The sequence below is a fragment of the Mercenaria mercenaria genome, chromosome 11, assembly GCF_021730395.1.
Source record: "Mercenaria mercenaria strain notata chromosome 11, MADL_Memer_1, whole genome shotgun sequence".
Lineage (NCBI taxonomy): Eukaryota > Metazoa > Mollusca > Bivalvia > Venerida > Veneridae > Mercenaria > Mercenaria mercenaria.
The window spans coordinates 14452790-14476515 of NC_069371.1; the positions used below are offsets into that span (position 1 = coordinate 14452790).

A 23726-nucleotide genomic window follows, 5' to 3' on the forward strand; every position below is an offset into this window, starting at 1 on the left:
CATATAGAACAAAAAAAACGAAACAATACCGTTACGAGACCTTTGTGAAAAAAATAAAAGACAACCATTTAAATTGTTTAAGTGTTGTGTTTAGTTTTGCTATATTAAAAATGTTAGATGGATGATAGAATAGCACAAATGATATGAAAACCTCGTAAATTTCTTGTCGTAATACAATTCGCCGGCCATCTTTTTTAAAGATATTTCTTGTTAAAGGTAGGCCCTAAGTAGCTCTACTGTCAAAATACTTCAGTTTCAGAATTTTACGCGTGATCCCTAATTATGAAATAATCAATAGATCTACTAGATCTAGATCTGCTTAAGGCAATAATAAGAAAATAGTGAGAATCAATCTAAGCAACTTGCCCTTTTCATTCTTTCTTTTCATGACTGCCACACTAGGCTTGTACGCCCCCCCCCCCCCCCCCACCCCAAAGTCCAGGGGGAAGCCCCCTGACCCCCCCCCCCCCCACCCCCGAATGAGAGGAGTACAACCACCAATAAATGCACTCGAACCTGTAGATTATTTTTAAAAACAAATCCATGGGGAGACGCCCCCCTCCCCCCCCCCCCAACCACCCCTCTCCAACCAAACGTGGATAAAGGCATCCCCTCCAACACCTACCCACCCTCAGCGCTCGCTATGCGCCTCGCGGTGACATCTTGTCCCCCAGTAAAAAAAATCTGGACCCGGGCATGCACTCTATTTGTTAATGTGAGAAAGCAACGCTACTATAGGCACACAGCCCATGTACAACTTAGCGACAATGCAGATTATGTACATAAAAGTGTGTTACCGGCCACTGGCACCAGATCAGAAAGAAAATCCCTCCGTACGTGTTATACCCTACCCCTAGGTATTCTATAAGAACCATGGTCATGAACGGGAAAGTGCACTAACCCGTTTCAATCGTACATTTCTCAACTTAAACGCGCAGTTCGGTGAATGGGTACCTAGTATATTGAACAAGCGATAATTTATCTTCCATCGTGCACCAGTCACATTGTCCCAATATTCCATATTGCTGAGATTATCAACATATTTTATGCTTTCGTCAACGTTACAGAAAAACTTGCTTGAACTTCCCTAATGAACATCCGGTCTAGAGGTCACGGCAGTACGCACATGTTTGGCGAAACGTAAACAAACAAAAACAGATTTGAAAAAAATCACAATTTTACACTAAAACTCGAAATGATGAATGAAATTCATCTTGTATATGATCTTTAATTTGAAATCGTACATTGGTCTGATCTTTTCGATATTTGATTTTTTGACATTTTGCGCTTTTTTCACATTTTAGCAAACAGTGTATAAAATACGATTGACTACTTTTTCAAAACAGCCAATCGAAGGGTTTGTAATCTAAAACGGAACCTCACCAGGGAAGTTCAAGAAAGGGTTTTTGTGAAATGTTGAAATTATAAAAACTAGGCGTTTTTTTTCTAAGTAAAGGTATTGAAAAAAAATGTGACCGGTAAAAAATTTGGAAGATAAATTACCACTTGTTTGAACCCATAGAAAATTTTACCCCACTGCGTGTTTTATGTATGAAATGGCGATTTTGAAAGGGTTTTAGTTATTTTCCCGTCACGACCGGTTCTTAAAAATTTTCCTAGGGGTTGGGTATAACACGTAGGGGGGAAATTTTCTTTCTGATTGGTCCCAGTGTTACCGGCTGGTATATCATGCGGGGGGGAATCTAGGGAAAGTTTTTTGGGTGCAAACGAGTTTGTAGAGGCGAGTTTGCTATTTAAATTCGATCCCGAGATTCTCCAAGCATGATGTATCCCCCGGGTAAACACACGCGTATTGTTTGTTTTAATTTTTATTGCTGATAAAAACAGTAAACTGAAACATTTTTTAAATGTCTTAATTCAAAAAAATTAAGAAATTACCCCTTTTGAGCCTCCCTTCAAAAACTTTTCATGATAAACCCCCAACTGTCAAAATAAAAGAGAAGAGGCGTTTTTTGGGGAGGTTTTTATATAAAATTAGTTTTCTTAATCAGAGATCCCTTTTTAAAAATTTTTTTTAATAAAAAAAAAAACAAAAATTTGTGAATAGAGTTTCAAAAATCATTTAAAACAAATGCAAAAATTTAAATTTTCCCGGGAGGCGCAAAGTTAAGGTCATATGACGAGAAATTTGGGTTTAATTCCTTTTCCCTTATTCCCTTTTTTCAAATAAGGAATAAGAATGGTACTTTTTGTTACTTTTCCTTTTTTCAAATGCGAAAAGTAACAGGACACATTAAAACACCGATAAAGCAAATTTCCAAAAAACGTTTTTGAACACATCTCATATTTTTGCCAAGAAATGTAAAAGTCGATTAAGGAATAAGAACAGGTTTCTTTTTTGTTATTTATTCTTTTTTCAAACGCGAATAAGTAACACCCAAATTTCAAAAAAAAAAAGTGTCATCGTTTCACTTTTTCTCCAGCTGTTTTTTAAATTTCATTTTAAGACTACTAAAGGTTCTGATTTAATGTCAATTTTTTCCCCGAGAAAATGGAAAATCGAAAAAGGAAAAAGTAATGGTTTTTTTTTGTTATTTTCCCTTTTAAAAGCGAATAGGTAACAAAGAAATTAACAAATAACTAATATCACTCCTACTTAAAATTCTGATTTTTCAATTTCTTCACAATTTTTTTTCAGGGGGTTTAAATGATTGGGGTTAAATTATAAATAACATGGAATCCCAGAGAGTTACAGATAGCGATTTACTTTGGCTTTTAATAACCCTATCAAATTATAGCCCCTTCTTCACGGGGGCTTTTTAAATTAAAATGAACAAAAGGTAAAGTTTATATATGTTTTGGGTTTCATTGCATGAGAAAAAACAGTTGTTCAAGTAAGTTACAATTGTGTGTACAAAAATTTATTTTAAATTTAAAATGCTTAGGAAATTTTAATCATTGGAATTTAAAGATAGCAAATGAACGTATAAAATTTATTAAATTTTAAATTCACTTGAAAAAAAAAATTAGCATTTCATAAACTGTAAGTTTCAAAGAGATAGTTTAAAAGGCCCTTGTAATAATTAAAAGTAGCATTTATTTAACCAAAAAAGTTATCTTTCGGAAAAAATTGGGTTTTATTTCCCCTCAGAAAAAAAACACAGTGTTATTTTTAATTAAATTTAACAACAGAAAATATGGGCAGATCTTTTCAATGTTTAAAAAAAGGAGATTTGAAATGTCTTATTTTGTTACTTATTCGCCCGCGAAAAGTAACAGAAGAATTATAAAAAGATGAATTCAAAAATCGATCACTTATGTGATTTTAGATTATGTAGCTATAACAGTCATAAAATTTTGGTTCTAAATATGTCTAATATATAAAACCCGTACGTTATTTAAAACTTATTGTGACGAAAAAAGAAAAAAACATGCATTTGCACTGAGCGTCCCAAATCTTTGATCAACATGATTGGACAAACCTCAACAAGTCCTATAAAACCGGGTTTTTGAACATGTCTGTTTTATATTGAACCCAATGTTACTTTTACTTATTGGGCCCCGCGAATAAGAACAAAAGAGTTTCAAAAGATGAAGTCGCAAATCGAACTATTTTGTCGAGTGGTTGGGTAAGCTATAAAAATCATATAAATTTAGTCTGAACATGTTAAATTATATAAAACCCTTACTTATTAATTTATTTGGCAAAAATAAGTAAAAACATCCCTTTTGCATAGTGGGCCCAAATTTTTCTGTTCAGCATGATTGCCCGTTCAACAAGTCCTAAAAAATGTTTTTGAACATGTCTGAATTATATTGAACCCGCACTTTACTTGTTACTTATTCGGCCGCGAATAAGAAAGGGAAAGATTATCACAAGATGAAGTCGCAAATCAAACATATTTAGTCGAGGTTTTGGGGTTAAGTATTTCAAGTTTTAAAATTTGGTTCTGAACAGCTGAATTATATTAAACCCATACGTTATTAAAAATTTTATTTGTGCAAAAATAAGTAAAAAACATGCATTAGACTAGATGCAGTGCAAATCTTATGTTCCATGTTGACTAGCTCTCAACAAGCTTTAAAAGGGTTTTTAAAACTGTCTAAATTATATTGAACCCGCACGTTACTTGTTACTTTTTCGGCCGCGAAAAAAAGAAACAGAAGAATTACCACAAGTGAAGTCGCAAATCGAACAAAACTTAGTCGAGTGGATTGAGTGGCTATAAAAGTATATAAAATTTTGGTTCGAAATGTCTGAATTATATTAAACCATACGTTACTTAAACCTTATTTGTCCCAGAAAAAAGTAAAAGTGGAGCATAGATGCAGTGCCCAAATCTTATTTTCAGCATGATTGACTAGCTTAAAAAGTCCTAAAAAACCTTTTTTGCATGTCTGAATTATATTAAACCCCGCAGTTATTTGTTTATTTATTCGGCCGCGAAAAGAAAACGAAGATTACCACAAGATGAAGTCGCAAATCAAAATACTTATGTCGAGGTGTTTGGTGACTATAACAATCTATAAATTTTGGTTCTGAAATGTCGAATTATTTTAAAAAACCCTACTTTACTTATTACTTTTTTTGTTTTTACAAAAAGAAAAACCTTGCACAAAAGCTAGATGCGTGCCAAATTTATGTTCAGATGAGGTTTAGATCTCAGCAATCCTTAAAACGATTTGAAACATTTTGGGGGGAATTATATTAAACCCCGCAGTTACTTTTTATTATTCGGCCGCGAATAAGTAAAGAAGAATTCCACAAGATAAAGCGAAAATCGAAATATATTGTCGGTGTGATTAGTAAGCTAAACATTCATATAAATTTAGCTCAAATGTCTGAAATTATTTTAAAACCATACTTTACTTTTATTATTTGTACACAAAAAGAAAAAACTTGCCTACACTAGATGCATCCCAAATCTTATGTTCAGCAGGTTTGACCACTTCAAAAAGTCCTATAAACCGTTTTTGAACATGTCTGAATTATATTGAACCCGCATTTTACTTGTTACTTTTTCGGGCAATAAGTAACAAAAGAATTATCCAAGGGAGTGCAAATCGAAGATACTTATGTCGGTTGAGGAGTTAAACAAAAACAAGTCATTAAAAATTTTTGGTTGAACATGTCTGAATTTTTTAAAAACCCATACGTACTTATTACTTATTTGTGCCAAATAATTTTAAAAAAGCATACAAAAAGCAGTCCCAAATTTAGTTCGCATGTTTTGACCAGCCTCAACAAGCCCTATAAACCCGTTTTTGAAATTTTAAAATTTATATTAAACCCCCCACTTACATGTTACTTATTCGGCCCGAAAAAGTAACGAAGTTACCAAAAGATAAAGTCACAAATCGAAAAATTTGTCAAGTGTGTTTGAGTGAGTAAAAAAAGTCATATAAATTTGGTTCTGAACATGTCTGAATTATATTAAACCGTAAGATATTATTATTATTTTGCAAAAAAGTAAAACAGACGCACTAGCTGGTGCCAAATCTTAGTTCAGTATGTTTGACTAGCCCCAACAAGCCCTGAAAAAACAGTTTTAAAACATGTTGATTATATTGAACCCGCACGTTTCCTTTTTTACTTTTCTCCCGCGAATAAGTAACGAAAAATTTCCCACAAGATGAAGTAAAATCAAAAAAATTTATGTAAAGTGTGATTGAGTGAGCTATAAAAAAGTCATAAAAAATTTGGTTCTAAAAACATGTTGAATTATAAAAACCCCCTTTTTTATTTTATTTTTTGGCCAAATAAGTAAAACACCGGGCCCAGTGCAGTGCCAAAATTATATTCGCGATTGACTGTCTGACAGGCCCTTAAAAACCAATTTTTGAACATGTCAAATTAATATTGCCCCCGCTTGTTACTGTTATTTATTCGGCCGCGAATAAGTAAAAAAAAGATTACCACAATGACGTCGCAAATCGAACAATTAGTCGAGTGGATTAAGTGAGATTAAAAAAGTCATATAAATTTGGTGATGAACATATTGAATTTTTTAAACCCCCTTTACGTTACTTTTTTCTTTTTGTGCAAAAATAAGTAAAGCATGCACAAACCCTGATGCGTCCCCAAATTTATTTTCAGCATGTTTGACTAGCCTCAAAAAAGCCTATAAACCGTTTTTGAACTTGTCTGAATTATTTTGAACCCGCACGTTTTTTTCTTTTTTCGGCCGCGAAAAGTAACAGAAAAATTACCACAAGATGAAGTCGCAAACGAACATATTTTGTCGAGTGGTTTGGTGAGCTATAACAAGTCATATAAATTTGGTTTGAACATGTCGGGAATTTTTCAAACCCATACGCTACTTTTACTTTTTTGTGCACAAAAAAGAAAAAACATGCCTAGACTAAATGCGGCCAATTGTATTTTTAAAGATGTTTGATAGCTTCAACAACCTAAAAAAAACCGTTTTTGAACATGTCTAAAATTATATTAACCCGCACGTTACTTGTTACTTATTCGCCGCGAATAAGTAAAGAAGAATTCCCACAAGATGAAGTCGAAAATCAAAATATTATGTGAGTGTGATTGGGAAACTATAGCAAGTCATAAAAATTTGGTTCTGAACATGTTTGAATTATTTAAAAACCCGTAAGATACTTATTATTTTTTGTGCAAATAAGTAAAACATGCCTAGCATAGCTGCAGTGCCAAATCTTATGTTCAGTTGTTTGATAGTCTAAACGTCCTGTAAAAACAGTTTTGAACATGTCGGAATTTATTTTGAACCCGCCCGTTACTTGTTCTTTTTTGCCGCGAAAAGTAACAGAAGAATTCCCAAAAGATGAAGTCCAACGAAAATATATTTTAAAGTGTGATTGAGTGGCTATAAAAAGTCATAAAAATTTTGGTTTGAATGTTAAATTATTTTAAAAAACCCCATACGTTATTTATTCTTATTTGTGACAAAAAGAAAAACAGCACTAACACTAGGGGGGCAGTGCCAAATTTAGTTCAGCATGATTGTAGCTTCAACAAGTCCTATAAAACGTTTTAAACATGTCTGTTTTAATTGAACCCGACGTTACTTGTTATTTTTGGGGGCGAATAAGAAAAAGAGAATTACCACAAGATAAAGTCGAAAAATCGAACATATTTATGTCGAGGGATGAGTAAGCTTAAAAAGTCATATAAATTTGGTTTTGAAAGTCGAATTAATTAAACCGTGGGTACTATTATTTTTTTTGTGCACAAATAAGTAAAAATGCACTGCCTACGCAGTGCCAAATTTTATGTTCGTTTTTGTTTGACTAGCTCTCACAAGTCTGTAAAACCATTTTTGAACAGTCTGAATTATATTGAACCCCGCACGTTACTTTTTATTTATTTTCCCGCGAAAAAGTAACAGAAAAATTTACCCAAGTGAAGTCACAAACGAAAAAAATTTATGTAAAGTGTGATTGAGTGATAAAAAAAGTTATAAATTTGGTTTGAAAGTTCTGAATTATTTTAAAACCCCATCGTTACTTATTATTTATTGTGTACAAATAGTAAAACATGTTTAACGCTAGAGCAGTCCCAAAATTATGTTCAGCATGTTTGGGTTTAGATCCAAAAAAGCCCTATAAACCGGTTTTGAACACGGAATTATATTGAACCAGCACGTTATTGTTACTATTCGGCCGCGAAAAAGAACGAAGAATTACCACAAGATGAAGTCGCAAATCGAACATATTATGTCGAGGTGATGATAAGCAAACAAGTCTATAAATTTGGTTCTGAACATGTCGAATTATATTAAACCCATCTTACATTACTTATTTGTACAAAATAAGAAAAACAGCACTAGCACTAGTGCGGCCAATTTATGTTCAGATGATTAAAATAGCTTCAAAAAGTCCTAAAAAACTGATTTTAAAATGTTGAATTATTTTTGCCCCGAGGGTTACTTGTTACTTTTCGGCCCGCGAAAAGTAACAGAAGAATTTCAAAAGATAAAGTCGCAAACGAACAACTTTTTTCGAGTAGAGGGGAAAAACTATAAAAAAGTCATAAAAATTTGGGTTTTCTAACAGTCTAAATTTATTTTAAACCCCCATACGTTATTTATTACTTTTTGTGCACAAAAAGTAAAACATGCACTAGCACTAGCTCCCGACCAAATCTTATTTTCGCAGTTTGATAGCTCTCAACAAGTCCTATAAAAACTTTTTTAAAACTGTCGAATTATATTAACCCCGCATTTACTTGTTACTTTTTGGGCCGGAATAAGTAACAGAAGAATTTCCAAGATAAAGCCAAAAATCGAAATATTATGTAGTTGAATGGGTAAGCTATAAACAAGTCTTTAAAAATTTTGGGGTTCTGAAATGTTTTGGAATTATTTTAAAACCCCTACGTTACTTTTATTTTTTTGTGCACAAATAAGAAAAAACATGCACTAGACAGCATATGTCCCCTAATTTAGTTCAGCAGATTGACCAGCTCTCAAAGTCAAAAAAACCGTTTTTGAACATGTCGAATTATATTAAACCCAGACGTTACTTGTTACTTATTCGGCCGCGAAAAAAGTCAGAAAAATTCCCACAAGATGAAGTCGCAAATCGAACCCTATTAGGTCGGTGTATTGGGAAAGCTATAAAAAGTCATAAAAATTTTGGGTTCTGAACATGTCAAAATTATATTAAACCCTACGTTATTATTACTTATTTGTGACAATAAGTAAAACTGCTCTAACATAGATGCAGTCCCAAATTTTAAAGTTCAGATGATTGACCAGTCTCGAAGCCCTATTAAACCGTTTTTGAAAGGTCTAATTTTATTAAAACCCGCACGTATCTTGTTATTTTTGGGCCGCGTTTTAGAAACGTTTTAATACCACAAGATGAAGTCGCAAGTCGAACATACTTATGAAAAAGTATGATTTAGTAAGTTTTAAAAAACCCAAAAAATTTTGGTTTGAACATGCCTAAATTTATTCAAACCATACTTTATTTTTACTTTTTGGCACGAAAAGTTAAACATAAACTGCACCAGAGCAGTGCAATTCTTTGTTCAGCTTCAAAACCCTCTTCAAGTACTATGAACCGATTTTGGGGACGTCTAAAATTATTTTGAACCCAACGTTATTGTTACTTATTTGTGCTCAAATAGTAAAACATGTACTAGAACCCAGAAAAAATGGCCAAAATTGATGTCCAGTATGGTTAGTAGTTTTAGCAAGTCCTTTTTAAACCGTTTTTTGAACATGTTGAATTATATCGAACCCGCACGTTACTGTTATTTTTATTTGGCCCGCAAAATAAGTAACTGATGAAAGCCACCAGATGAATCGCAAATCGAATATTATGATTCATGTTTAAGTAAGCTATAAAAATTCAATTTTTTTGGTTATAAAACATGTTAAAATAATATTAAAACCCTCGTTACTTTTATATATTGTTTAAACGAGAAAGAAAACATGCATGCACCAGATGCAGTGCCAAATCTTATGTTCAGATGATTCAGTAGCCTTTCAAAAGCCCTTTAAAAAAAACCAATTTTGAAATGCCTGAATTATTTTGGAACCCGTACGTTACTTTTTTTTTTTAAAGTATCAAAACTATACTGCAAAGATGCGCAATTGTTTGTGCAGGGGGGCAAAAAAACTAAAAAGTTTAAGTTCCTGATGAAACCCCAAATCGAGCACAAGTAGTGAAAACAAGAGCGTCCCAAGGATGACCAGCCCCGGGCACTTTTAATGAAAGTTATGGCTGATGTTAGAATTTTGGCCCTTTTAGCTATGGACCGGGGTTTTTTGCGCGCGACACGTCTTTTTTATGTGTACACATTCATGCCCAAAGGATTTTAAAAAACCATCCCGGATGACAAAGATATGGACCCTACACGCCATCAAAGCACTGTCATTTAAAATTAAGGTTACCTTGCCTTTTGAGCAGGACCTGGGTCTTGGGGCGCGACCGTCGTCTTCTTTTTGATCACATTCATCCCCAAATTAGAAAAATCCCTCCATCGAGACAAAGATATGGACCGGGCACGGGCCCCTCAATCACTATCCTTTAAAGTCAAGGTGCATTGACCTTTGAGCTAGGGCCCGGGTCTTGGCGGAACGTCTTTCTGTGGTACACATTCAGCCAATTATTTTTAAAATATCCATCGATGACAAAGATATGGACCGGACACGAAAAATTCGGACAGACTGACAGACCGACAGATTGACAGACGACGACTGACAGACCGAAGAGGAGACGGTTTAAAAATTATGCCTCCCCTTTGGGGGCATAAAAATCATTATAATAAGAGTTAAAAAAATCGTTTCTTAACTGTAATAATATGTACTATTACTATCAGGGGTGCGAAAGAAATTTAAAAAAAAAAAGGCTAATTCAGTAAATAAAGTAAAACCGTTATTATGTGTTACCATGGTAATCTGTTAGGGTTGTCTTTTTGGGTTTTGGGACTTCCGGCCCCGGGTTTTAGTTTTAGGTGATCACAAGATTTTCAAAGGAGGTCAAATGTTATCAATATCTAGCCATCCCTGCCCCCCGGTCTAGATCAGGATAAAAGAAACGTTTCTACAAGTCGCAGAATATGCCGGTGAAGTCCCCCCGTGAGATTTCAGATTTCCTTTCCATAAATAGGGGGAAAACGTTACGCACACACCCAGAATCTGTTACATATAAGCTCATGAAAGGTTGCTAAAAGATGATTGTGAAGAATTAATTAGATGAACAGTTTTTCATAAAATGGACCCTTTAATATTATTTGATTATATGTAGATAAAAGGGGTAATTAACCATTGCAGCGAGCGAACTTTCACAAATTTGAAATTCTGCATAAAATACATTGTCCCTGGGGGATCCAGCGGGTGAAATGGGGTCCGTTCCCCCTAGAATTTTTTTAAAAATTTTTGAAAAACCCCAAACCGCTCTTCCCCAGTTGAACAAACTCAAAAGTAATTTAACGCACTGCGGCGGGGGAAACCCTGAATCCAGAATTCAAATTTGTGACAGTTGTACACAGCATTGGGGTCAGCACCCTCCCCCTCACAAAGGGCTGTGAGGGCGCATAGGTCTAGAGTACTCATTATTTTTCATATTGTTTTTTTTTGCATTTTGACAAAAAAAAGAACAACACTTTAAAAAAAAATATCCCTTTCTTATTTTCCCAGATATTTTTAGTCCCTTTGTTATTACTTATCAGGGTTTACTAAAGGTTTTTTAAAAGTAATTATCAAACCACTTCCTATTTGCCCGTGGAAATTCACGTAAATAAGCCTGGTTAGCTTGCCCGGAACGCCAGTACACTTCGTTAATTATGAGATATTAGTGCGCGATACGGATTATGAAAATCAAGATTTCGTTAAAAATTTAAAAAAGAATGTTTTTTTTTTAAAATTAAAAAAAAGTTCATTTTACCCATTGTAAAATTTTACAAATGATTTTTAATTTCCCTGTTTGAAGAAAAACAAGTGGGGTTTATTTTTTTAAAAGGAGGGGGAACTTTTTTCAAAAAGTGGGGTTTATGTTAAAAAGCAACTAAAATTTTTAGGATATCATTTTAACCCCCTGCAATGGTTGTTACCACTGTTATCTACATATAATCATAATGATATAACTGTCCTTTTTTTAGAGGTAACCGTTCATTCTATATCAATTATTCGACAGATCCCCTGTTAGTATATAGTGATTATGTAACTCTTAAGTTTCGGGCCCCTGATCCAAGGGATTGTCCCTTTTTCTATTCTGTCTCGGTCCAATTATTACGCGGACAGTGCCCGCTAGCAGATGAATTAGGCTACCTGCCCAAAAATAAACATCAATGTTTAAATGGTAGAGCCCCAATCGAAACCTTGACCCTCGATTCCCATGGTCGAACCCTTAGATCCCACGGCCGAGATGTAGTAAATTCTATTCCACTTGTTGTTATTTTCATCTTTAATCAATTTGGACAGACAATTTCATTTCTTTTTGGCTTGCTTGTACAAACAGAACAAAAAATGGCGGCAAGCATACAATAAAGTAGGAAATGTGTAAAGTTAATTTTTAGACCATATGTATATAAATGTTTTTTTCATGAAAAACCTTTTACTATTTTTTCACGGTTTTACCCATTTAAAGCGATGATAAAAAAAAGACAGTTTTTTAATAACGGAATTATTTCAGAACGGCAAATTAAAATAATGTATTAAAAAAAAAAAATTTTTGCGTCTTCATTCAAATTTTACCACAATTGTAAAACAATCACAAATTTTAAAAATGGAAAAGTGTAAAAAAAGAAAAAGTAACTCTGTTATTTATGGGCTTTTTAAAATTCTTTGCGAAGTTTATGTCATACGGGGGTTTCGAACCCAGCCCGACTCATTGTTTTTAAACTACTTTTTTTAAAAGCAAAATATAAAGTTGCGATGTTTGTAATGGCCAAAAATATATTTTTTTTTTGCACAAATTTTATTGTTTGTGTTTTCTTTTTTTTACCATTCCTTTTTTTCCCGGAAAATGGTTTTACGATGAACTAAAACCTTTTTGTTTTAGCACACTACACGTATAGCGTTAACGGAGTCCCAATATTGCAAAAATTTTTTAAACCGTTTGCCCGTTCGCATGCGTTTTTTTTTCCCTTTTTATGCAGCGGCTGCGCTTTTTGCCCGGGGACGTTCGTTCCATCCGGTGGAAATTTTTTGGGATGTTCTTTTGAAGTACCCCCAACAAAGTTGTCCGTTGGCGGTAGCAAGCGTGATTGCGTTTTGTTCGTTCTCGGCGTTCCTGCTTTTTTTCGTTATCGTGCGTTCCCTATTCTATCTTGTCCCGGTTCAATCCGTTTTGTCCGAGGACAGATCCGGCCCGGGCTACTACCGGGATGCAAAGGATGTAACGTATGTAGTTTAACGGACGATAATGACAAAAAGTTTTTTCAGTTTTTATGTGTTGTGTTACGTTTTACGGGTCAAATCCGTACAGTACGGTGATATCCCTTAACTGAACGTTGTTTGTCCCCTATATTTGGGGTTAACTTGCGGTTTGTGCGTTTTATGCGCCCAAAGCCCCATCGCGAGGCACCGAGCGGGAGGGGAGAGCCCTTCGTCACCGGATAATTTCTGCCGCATATTTTATACGTTTGGCGTCCGTTAACGCTTTACGGTGTTGTGTGACTGACACATTAGGAATGTACCTTTAGTTTGTTAACGCAAATCGTCCACCATGTATTGGCGTGGGGCAGACCTACTAGATTATTATAGTTGGGGAAACCCGATTATTACCACGGGGGGATCCAACATTTTTATTCCCCCAAAGCACGCTTAAAATCATATGTTGTGCTTCCCGGGAGTACAACTGAGATACATTACCTACATGTAAAAAGCATTTTCCTTTCCGTATTTGTAGAAATGAGGAGAAAAAGTATCCCCGTGAAGCGGTTGATAAAAAATAGCAACATTTTTATCAACGGTGAAAATATGTTGTTTTTTTGCCCTGCGCCTGAATTTGCCCCCGCAACCTTCCCCATGCTAAAACCCCATCCTGAAAAAAAAATTTGGCGATCCTTTTTCTAGAAATTATTTTTTGGGGGAAAAACCGAATGGGGATCATATGTTTTTTTGGGTAATATGTGGGGCATTGATTTTTTAGAAACTCCCCAGTCTTGGCTTAAATGGTAAATGGTAAAAAAACGAACGGAAAAAAGGGGCCAAATAGTCAAATCAGTCCAAAAATTATATACATTTGTATGAAAATGTAATTTATAAAACGAGCAAGCTTTTAAAATTTTATTGACGTGTGAACATTTTCCCCCAGAAGTCAAAGATCTCCCAAACCACACGTTAATGTGGTTTCTTTGCTTATTGCCTGTGAATGTCGGTAATATGTATATTTAGTTTCACAATTTAAAACCCCCGGATTTTGGAGGGATGCGTTGACTCTTGTGGGAAAGTTCTACAGCATCATATGAAGCTTAAAGCTGTGTCGTTTCTAAAAGTTTTCTTTTAAAAACTTATAAATTTTGGAATAAAGTGAGAAAATTTTATTGGGCCCTATTTCCAGTTCATTTCTTTACCAGATACCCTTTTAAGTTAGATCTGTGGAGTTCTAAAAAATCTAACGCACCACATATGTAGCCCATCCACAACCATATAATTCACTTCGGTTTTTGCCCCAAAACATTTCTAGCAAAGTGACACCATAAATTTTTTTTTTGGCTGGGGTTTTTCATAGGAAAATTTTGAGGGGAAAGTTTAAACAAGCGAGGGCAATTTCAACATATTTCCATTGTGATAAAAAATGTAATTTTCAGTCATACCCCTTTACGGAGGTAATATTTTTCCCGTATTTTTTCAAAACAGGTAAGGTAAAAGCACTTAGTGTAGTTAATGGTTACCGGGGTTGCACTGCATCGGGATTTTTTTTTTCAAAAAAAGCTTTCCGTAAAAATTAAAACCCGGGGGGGGATCCAACATATGTATTCCCAAAGGGCACCGCTTTAAAATTTATATGTTGTGCTTCCGGTGGTAATATGTGGGGAAAAATTTCGCAGAAAAAAAAGGGGAGGTTTTTTTTGTGATTGAATTTTACGGAAATGAATTGTTTGCCAAAAAAAAGCTTATATGGATCGGATAAAAAAATGAACTGGAAATAGTGCCAAGTTTTTCTCACATTATTTTAAAAAAATTACATGTATATTTAAAAGGGGCAAAAATTTGAAAAAGAGCCCAGCTTTAAGCTTACATATGAGGTTTAGAACATTTCCCTTAAGGGGTCAAAGCATCCTCCTAAATTTGAAGGGGGTTTTGTGTGAAAATTACAACATTTTTCCTCTTAAGGGAATAAGCATAAAGCACCACATTAACGCCTGTGGATTTTGGAAGATCTTTGACTTCTGAGTGGGAAAAGTTCACAAAGTCTAAAATAAACTTAAAGTTTTGATTTATAAATTTTCACTTTTTTACAAATGTATATAAATTTTTGGAATGATTTGACTAACTTGGCAGTATTTCCTTTTGTTTTTTTATCCCGGGACCATTTAAACTCAAGACCTGGGAGTTTAAAAAAATCTAATGCACCCATATGTAGCCCTTAAAACATATGTATTCCATTGGTTTTTTTGCCCAAAAATATTTTCTAGCAAAGTGATCGCAAAATTTTTTCTTTTAGGGTGAGATTTAGCAACGGAAGTTTTCGAGGGGAAAAAAAAAAAAGGGGCAGGGAACAAAAAAATATTTCCCCCTGTGTAAAAATGTTTCTATTTTTTTGTTATACCCCTTCCGGAGGATACGTTTTTTTCCCCATTTCTACAAATACAGGAAAGGTTTAAATGCACTTACATGAAATAAGTTTCGGGGACTGCATTGCGATTTTTTTTTTTTTACAAAACAATGTTTTTAATAATTCGTCACAAATAAAAATTTCAGATTTTTTTGCGAAATGTTTACCACATATGTACTACCGGAAGCACAACATATGATTTTAAGCGGTGCCCATTTGGGAATACATATGTTGGATCCCCTCCCGTGATTACCGGTGTCTGGGCATATTTTATTTTATCTGCAATGCGTTCAATGAAGTTTTTATGAAAAATAGCAAAAACCAAATTTTGAAAAATAGCAAAAAACTTGATTTTCTGTTATTTTCTCCGGGACCCACGAGTCAGTGTCGAATTCTCAATTTTGCACTCCCTTGTCACCAAAGTATTAGATTTTTATTTATATTTCTATCTTGTAGATATATTGAAAGCAAGACTAGAAAAAGTTCCCTACACCTGATTCTTATTTTCTGTCATTACGATTGTCGATGGTATTCTCGACATGATAGCACACCAACCCACAGTGTAGGATAAACTAAAAATACAAATTGCCACGTTTTTACCATGGAATGGCTTATAGTGTTACCATGAGTATCTAGGTTTGTCTGTGTGGTTGTGAATTTCCGTGTCCGGGCTTTAGTTCCATAGATGATCACAAGATTTTCAACTGGCTTGGTGCAAATGTTCATCAATCATCCTAGCCATCCCTGTCCTGTCATAGATCAGGATAAAAAGAAGCGTTGCAACAAGTCGCAAATTATTGCCGTAGAAGTCATCGTGAGATTTTCAGATTCCTTGCCATCAATACTGCAAGAGGAAACGTTACGCGTCACACCCCAGAATTCTGCTTACATACTAAGGTCACTGTTGCTTAAATTATAATAACGGTTTTACATTGTTACTGAATTAGGCATGTTATTTTTTACATTTCTTTCGCATCCTGAGTAGTAATAGTACGATAATATTACATGTTAAGAAACAGATTTTTTTAACTCTTATTATAGATGAATATTTTTTACATACCTGTGTTCGATTTGCGGATTCATTAGGGGAAGCTTAATCTTTCAGTTATTCGCACCAACTACACATACGATTTGCGACATCTTCCGGCAGTATATATTCCGATACTTATCCGCGGATGAAAAAATAACAAGTAACGTACGGGTTTAATATAATTCAGACATGTTCAAAGTCAGTTTTATAGCACTTGCTAAAGGCTAGTCAATAATGCTGAATATAAGATTTGGAACTGCATCTGGTGCTAGTACACGTTTTACTTATTCGTTCACAAATAAGTAATAAGTAACGTACGGGTTTAATACAATTCAGACATGTTCAGAACCAAATTTATATGACTTGTTATAGCTTCCTAAATCATACTCTACATAGTTGTGTTCGATTTGCGAATTCATCTTGTGATAATTCTTCTGTTACTTATTCGCGGCCGAATAATTAACAAGTAACGTGCGGGTTCAATATAATTCAGACATTTTCAAAATCGGTTTTATAGGACTTGATGAGGGTAGTCAATCATGCTGAACATAAGATTTGGCACTGCATCTAGTGCTAGTGCATGTTTTACTTATTCGTGCACAAATAAGTAATAAGTAACGTACGGGTTTAATATAATTCAGACATGTTCAGAACCAAATTTATATGACTTGATATAGCTTACTCAATCATACTGTACATAATTATGTTCGACTTGCGAATTCATCTTGTGGTAATACTTCTGTTACTTATTCGCGGCCGAATAAGTAACAAGTAACGTGCGGGTTCAATATAATTCAGACATGTTCAAAATCGGTTTCATAGGACTTGCTGAGAGTTAGTCAATCACGCTGAACATAAGATTTGGCACTGCATCTAGTGCTAGTGCATGTTTTACTTATTCGTGCACAAATAAGTAATAAGTAACGTACGGGTTTAATATAATTCAGACATGTTCAGAACCAAATTTATATGACTTGTTCTAGGTTACTCAATCTTTCTCTACATAATTATGTTCGATTTGCGAATTCATCTTGCGGTAATTCTTCTGTTACTTATTCGCGGCCGAATAAGTAACAAGTAACGTGCGGGTTCAATATTATTCAGACATGTTCAAAATCGGTTTAATAGAACTTGTTGGGAGCTAGTCAATCATGCTGAACATAACATTTGGCACTGCATCTAGTGCTAGTGCATGTTTTACTTATTCGTGCACAAATAAGTAATAATTTGGTCTTTTTTCCATCCATTAGGAAAGAATAAATTATAAAAATTGCCCAAAAGAAACAAAATGTACAAACCATTAAACTTTTAAATTCAAAGGCTTTGACACTGGCTTTTTTAAGGAACACATATTCAGCTATTTAACTGTATCTCAAAATCGTCCCAGGGAATAATAATTGAAGTGACATATGATTGGTTGTTCACACAAAGCTTTCTGTAACGTTGAGAAAAGCACATGATATGCAGTGTCACTGTGATATGAAATATTCGCACGTCATAGGTCCATGTTCTTAACTGCTTCTCAAATTCTTGTCAGTATTCGACCAAAGTCTGTCAGATAAAAGACTTATACTGTTCACTCAATGATTTCATTGTGGAGTTGATACTGCTGGATTACAATGTCTAGGTATTCAGCTCTGTGTGGAGTTGATACTGCTGGATTACAATGTCTAGGTATTCAGCTTCTGTGTGGAGTTGATACTGTTGGATTACAATTTTTAGGTATTCCGCTGATCGTATGAAAAAAAATTCCAAGTTGCATTATTTTTAGAATAAATTTTTTTTCAGTTTTCTTTTGTTTGTACGTACGAACAAACCAGGCTGTTTGTACTACAACAAATGATAGTAAAAAATGAAAAAAAAATTTTTTTTAAAAAAGTTTGGAAATTTGGGGGTTTGTTAAAGTCCCAAAAAAACTGGGGCTGTTCGAACAGAATATCAGAAATTTAAAAATAATATGGGGCAGAAATTTTTTGTACGTACCGAACAAAAATTCCCAAAATTTCATTTTTTAAAAAAAAAAATTCTTGGGCGAAAGAATATCAGAAATTTAAAAAAATTTTTGGACAAAGGGTTTGTTCGTAGTAAAGAACAAATTTTTCCAAAAATTTCATTTTTTTTTAAAAAAAAATTCTTTTTCAGTTCCTTCCCTTTGTTCGTACGTACGAACAAATGATTGGGAGAAATGAAAAAAAAATTTTTTTAAAAACAAATTTGGGATTTTTTTCGTAAATTCCTAAACAAATTTTGGACTGTTTTAAAGGGAAAATCAGAAATTTAAAAATTTAAAATGGACAGGATTTGTTCGTTTTTTCGTTTCGAAAAAAAATTCCCAAAAAGATTTTTTTTTTGAATAAAATTTTTTTTCAGTTCTCTCCCTTTGTTTGTAGTACCCAACAAAAACCAGGCTGTTATGCGTTTCAAACAAAAAGATAGTTTAGAAATTTAAAAATAAATTTTAAAAACTATTTTGGAAATTTTTTTCGGACGGGACGAACAAAAATTTTAGCTGTTTGAACCGCATGTCAAACTGGGGGAAAAATACGGGAAAATGGATTATTGTTCATACGTACGAAAGCCCGGAATTTTTTTCGTTTCGTACGAAAAAAATTTTTTTTAAAATTGCCCCCCTTTAAAAATGTGGGGAAATGAACAAAAATTTGGGAAATTTTTTTTTGGAATTTTTCGTTTTTTGTTTCGAACAAATTTTGATTTTCGTTGCTGGGGTCTGCGATTTCTTTAATTTTTTTCTGTGGGTTTTCACAGTAAAAAAATCCATATAGCGGCAAAAAAGAGGGGAAAAAGGGGAAGGAAAATCCCCCTTTTATTCCCGGGAAACGAAATTTTTGTCGTTTTTCAGTGAGAAATTTTTAAAACTCTTTCACCCGGTGGGGGAGGGAGATGGGGGGTATCCCGGCCCCGAAAGGGGAACTGTATTGGGGGAAACGAGAGCCGGGGGGAAATTTCCAAACCCGGGATGATTGAAAACTTTTTTTTTGCATGCCATATTCAATGAACAGGGAGGAAAATTTTAAATTTAAAACCCAAAGATTTTTTTATAACACTTTTTCTTACAAATGCGCATTTAAAAAAAAGCGGGGAAAATTTACGACCAGGAAAGGGAAAAAACGTCATTTTTGTTATATAGGCCCAAAAAAACGGGTTTCGAAAAGTTTAAAAGTTCCGGTTTTGTTTTTTTAATCTGCCGGTAAAAGCAATTTTTTTTCCCTTTTTAAAATTACGTTTTCTTTAATTGGGGAAATATACTACAAGGAACAAAGAGGAACTAAGTTATCAATTATTTGTTAAGTTATTTGAGTTTTATCCGGTTTTACATAAAATTAAATTTTATAATTTAGTAATTTTCAAACCCCAAATCTTTCCCCAAAAATGGGAAATTGTTATAAGTATTTAGAGCCAAAGGGGGTATCTTGACCCCGGGGATTAAAAATGGAGTTTTCCAGGGAAAACCCGTCTGAAATGATTTAAATTTTTTCCATCCAGTTAACAAAAAAAAACATACCTTTTAAAAAATATTTTAAAATTAAAACCCCAATCACAAAATACCCTCTTTAAATTTCCCCTTCTTTACAAATCAAGGGTAAACTCGAGAAGATTCTCGGTATAAATTTAAATTCCTGGGTACAAGGGGTAGGATTTCTTTTTTAAATTTTTCTTTCCCCCCTACTGTCACTATTATATTGAACATTTTAAAAAATTTCATTTTTTTTTTTCCATTTTTTAGGTTGGGCTTTTCTTCCCTTTCCATGTCTTTATGAAAATTGGGCCCAGAACGTGATTGAATATTACATTTTGGGGCAGGTAAAAATTTTTATTTTATATTTTTTTTTGGGGGTTTGAAAAAAGTAACTCAGCTGGCTTACGGAGGTTGGTGGTTCTACCCCCGGTGCCCCCTCGTGAGAATTTTCCCCGGGGAGCACCTGGGGTCTTCTCCACCACCCCAAACATGACCTGTGATTGTGTCGGTGCGACGTTAAACCCAACAAAACAAACAAAACAGACCCACCCCTGCCAACTAACTAGTATTGTTTTGTTTCAAATATCATCAGTGCTTCCCCCTCTACAACAACCCCCCTTTGGGGGAAGGGGTTTGGGGTTTTTTTTTGGAGGGAAATTTTTTTTAGGAGGTTTAAAATAAAGAATTTAAATTTGCATATTTTGGAGTCCCTTTCAAATGTTTTTTGCAAGGAGGGAATTTGGTTCAGAGGGCCGTGGGGGGGAGTGGGGGGGGGGGGCACTGTAATCTTTTTTTGTTATTAAGATTTTATAATTGGAAATTTAGAAAAAAAGGGGTTAATTTGTGTTTAAAAATGGTTTTTGGGTTTTTTAAAGGGATTCTTAAAATTTTTGTTGAATTTTTCTACACACTTGCATTTACTTTTTAGCCTTTAAAAGTGTTTGGGAAAATTTTAGCAGTTCCTTATCTTCGATTACTTTTTTTCAAAAAATTTTGACCCATTTTTTAAATTAGAAAGTTTTTTTATAAGGTTTTTTGGTTTTAAAACTTAGTTTTTATTTGGGAAAAGTTTCAAATAGTCGAGCGTGCTGTCATTAGATAGCTCTGATTTGCGTATTGTCAATAAAGTAAGATTAAAACCTTTTTTATGACCGTTTCCATGGAAAACCCAACATAGTGGTTTTTTTCGCCAGGGTGGATTTGGACCAGCCTGCGCTTTCCCCGCAGTTGGGGCCGGACGGTTGCTGTTTGGGTAACAGTTTTTTCCAAATTTAAAAAGGCTTTTAAAGGGAAACAGCATGAAATCCTGACAGACCCGCGGGGTTGCGCAGAATGGTCTGGATCTATGCTGGTCGCAAACCCACTATGTTGGTTTTCTCATGGTGTGGCTCAATTATAAAGCGAATAAGCACATTTTCTAAGTATAAATTTTCAATCAAGGAAAGAGCAACTAATCGAACCTAACCAGAGTCATAACATCCGCAAATGGATATTGCTACGGAAAGACATAACAGATAAGTTGACAAAGCGTTGAAAATTGTCATGAAATAAGGACACGAAAATTCCAATAGAAGCAGATGTTTATGGTTCTTTTTTTCTGTCTACAGGATAACACCTGGATTGATGTTGGCATACTTTTGGCAATGTTAGTTGGATACAGGATGATAGCTTTCTTTATTTTACTGACGAGAGCAAGACGGTCTAAAATGTGAGATACTTTTAGTGGAAACGACGTAGTACCATATATCAAATATTTTGGTATTCAAAATGACTACTGTCTAGTTAACGATAAATGGCATCACTTAGTGAAATATTGCTGTGAACTTACCGCGAACAAGTTGCTGAGAACATCCCGCGAACTTGTCGCTGCAAACATCCACAAACAGGGTGCTGTGAGCATGCCGTGAACAAGCAAAGAAGCATGACTGCTAAGCAAAACCTTGATGAAATTTGTGCAAAACAAATAAATTGATAGGAATGAGAACATAAATTTATTAAATAAACTCAAGTACGAAAGTTGTGGAAATTTCAAATTGCAAATGTCTGAACTTTTATATATCATGATATATCATGATACTGGTCTTTGGTATATATAAAATATGTGTGAATTTGAACAGTGTTGCATTTTGTACATGTATTTTTTCATTCACAAAAATTTCTTCACATTGTTGCCCTTTTGTTTCCATTACGTGTGTTAGAGATTCACCTGGAAAGGAATATTTTTATTTACACTGTCCCGTGACTTTGGAAAATGGTGAGGGTAAGATTGAGGTTAGGTGCGCACCATAAACCGGATTAAGCTCTCCAGTGGTGGTGTTGCCACTGACCGTTCCAAGGCGGTGCCCCACTATGTTCTTTTATTTGTTCGTTTTGTCCTCGTGTGTTTGCTTTGTATGCGCGCGCGCGCGCGCGCGTGTGTTCGTTTTGGGTAGGCTTCATTTTTGGAAAACGGCTTTTCTTGTTTATTTTTGGATGTATATGGATGACTACAAAAATCAGGAAAATCTTTCATTAAGTTAATTTTAGTGTTACATCTTAGGTACCAAACGTATATACCTAAAGTTGTAATTCTTATATTTCCTTTTAGATAATTTGAATCAGCTGCAAAAGTTTAAGCATCTATTTTGTTTTTAAAAAGCATCATGCTTATTCAAGCGTGTGAGTGTAGATATTAGACTTACCACAAATAATGTATTCCTTTCATCCTCTAATAACATCACCATTCACATTTGAGGATTTTATATAAATGTTTTCCGTCTAAACATGGTAAAACAAGAAATATCTTTAAAAATGATGGTCGGCGAATTGTAATAAGGAAAGAAGTTTATGAATTTTTCATCTAACATTCATCTTTCATTTAACATTTTTCAAATTGCAAAACTTAACACCGCACTTTAACAATTTAAATGGTTCTCTTTTAATTTTTCGCAAAGGTTTCGTAGGGTTGCAATTTTGTTTCGTTTATCCTTAGACGAATAATTACAGCAGTAGTTTGATGAAGATTCATGAAGCGGTTAATGAGAAGAGGTTATTAAACGTGTTTATATTTTAGCTAAATTGGTCCCTATCCCCATTTGTAACAAAATAGCAGGAGACCTTACGATATTGTTACACATCGAGTTTGATAAAAATCCATTATATTTTAGTGGTTAATTTTCGAAGAAAGGCATATCTACTTTTAGCTATAGTGGTCCCTAATAGGGCCCAAGTTCCTATATAAATAAATTTGGAAGAGGACCTTATAATGATGCTCCAGACCAAGTATGACAAAGATCCACCAAGCTGTTCATGAGACGCTGTATAAAGGCATTTCTAGTTTTACCTCTAGCAGCCCCTAAAAGGCGTCAAATGTCCCAGCTGAACAAAGTTGGCTGCGGGCCTAATAAAGATGCTACAAATCAAGTTTGATTAGAATACATGAGAAAAAATCAATTAAAGGATTTTTTTTTATTTATTATTTTTATTTATTTCTAAAATAGGCCAACTGATCCCGCTTTAACAAATAGCATATTCGCTATTCAGGAATCTTTGGACAATGACGTCACACCTATAAAAAAGTGAAGGTCAAGCAAAACATACAATTGTAATTATTTCAATATTTCTGTTTCATAAGCAAAGTTTGACCGTAGTCATATCACATAGATAAACTGTATGCAGCGTACCTTCGTTTCAGTGTAATAAGATTCAGTCATTATATAGCATATATATAATAAAACAGATTTCAACTGAGTTCAATATTTGCATACCAGACTAAAGAAAAATATTCATATATAATAAATCAGTTAAATAATTTATAACAAATATATCAAAGCAAACAAGTACTCATTTTAATATGCAATCTGAATAAGTCAAAAAGCAAGAAACCTTTTCATATACAGACGACAATTGTAACAAGGAAAATCTTTTAAAAAGCACTTCTCTACATAAAAGACGCTTATCACACCCTTATTCATGTGATACGCAGACCGTATTCAGCTCTTTCTTTAATTTGATATATGTTAGTATTTGAACAGGTTTTTATCATATTTATTAAACTTTCTTATCATT

General features: G+C 34.2%; 1 protein-coding gene across 1 annotated transcript in view; it reads right to left on the reverse strand.

Moving 5' to 3' along the window:
• LOC128547028 (uncharacterized) overlaps positions 1 to 23726 on the reverse strand; it is a 176639-nt gene that overhangs the window by 58979 nt on the left and 93934 nt on the right. The window lies entirely within an intron of this gene.